Below are 1,190 nucleotides of genomic sequence, written 5' to 3'. Positions count from 1 at the left end.
GGGAGGAAGAGAAAAAAAATGCACAATATGGGGCAATTTAAATAAAAAAATCATAATGTTGGGTATTATAATGATACACATCAGCATCATCGCTAATCTGCTTTGTCAGTGTTTGAATATGCTACGTAAACACTGAAAATCGATAAAAAAAAAACAGCAGTCACATAAACAGGAGAGATAGCGTATCTGATAGACAGCTCTTGATGACTGATACATTTTATCTGCTGAGGCCTTAGTTGCGTAAAATGCCTGCGTCAGTGTCTCCCCGAGTCCTGCTGTGTGAGGTCTAAACAACCTGAAACACTCACTCGTAAAATACACTCACTCGTAAAACCATGAAAGTACAAACAAACACATTGCTTGCACTTCATGAAAACGTATTTACCAAGTGAGAAAACTAAAAACACATTGTAATGAAAAAACACCTATCACTTTGTGAGTCACACCAGCCACCCAGGTCCAACTGGGTGGCTGGTGTGACTCACAAACAGCAGGGTCAGGTTGTCCCCAGTGGAGAACTGGGGTGGGTGAGGACCATTAGCCAGTAACTAGATCCACTCCTGAGGTGCTGGATGGGAGATAGAAGAACAAGCATCTACAGCGTAATGAGACACCTCCACCCTGAACTGACACACGGAGAGACAGGCCAAAACACATCTGCAGTACACACACAGTATGGAATAAACATGGAGAAATGGCATCTGAACACAAACTATGTATTGGCACATCTACACACATACACACACATTTGCACAGAAACACACACAAAGAGTATTTGATTCCAAGACTGAAATTTAATACATTCAGAACAAAGCATCCAAAGGTCATTTCACCCATTGAAATTCTGTAATCTCCTGCGCAGCAATTCAGACGTGGCTTTACTCACCTGAACAACTCGGTCTCTGACATTTCTCTGCCTTTTTGTTTTGTAGAGAATACATGACTTTTTTGCATTTTGATATGAAATACTGTCACTGTGCACAACCCATTTGCTTTTGATGATTGACATGGAAGCTTTTATACTCACACGTGGTAACATACACCAACCAACAAGACAACTGTACAGACAGAAAGAGACTTAAGTTCAGTTTAAGTTTTAGTTTGAAGCAGATTGGAATTTTATTTTTAGTTTTTATTAATTATTTATTTGTGTGTGTGTGTGTGTGTGTGTGTGTGTGTGTGTGTGTGTG

Source organism: Etheostoma spectabile, chromosome 15 (assembly GCF_008692095.1).
Source record: "Etheostoma spectabile isolate EspeVRDwgs_2016 chromosome 15, UIUC_Espe_1.0, whole genome shotgun sequence".
In the NCBI taxonomy this organism is placed as follows: domain Eukaryota; kingdom Metazoa; phylum Chordata; class Actinopteri; order Perciformes; family Percidae; genus Etheostoma; species Etheostoma spectabile.
The sequence above is the reverse complement of the archived record's forward strand: the minus strand, read 5'-3'. Positions refer to the sequence as shown.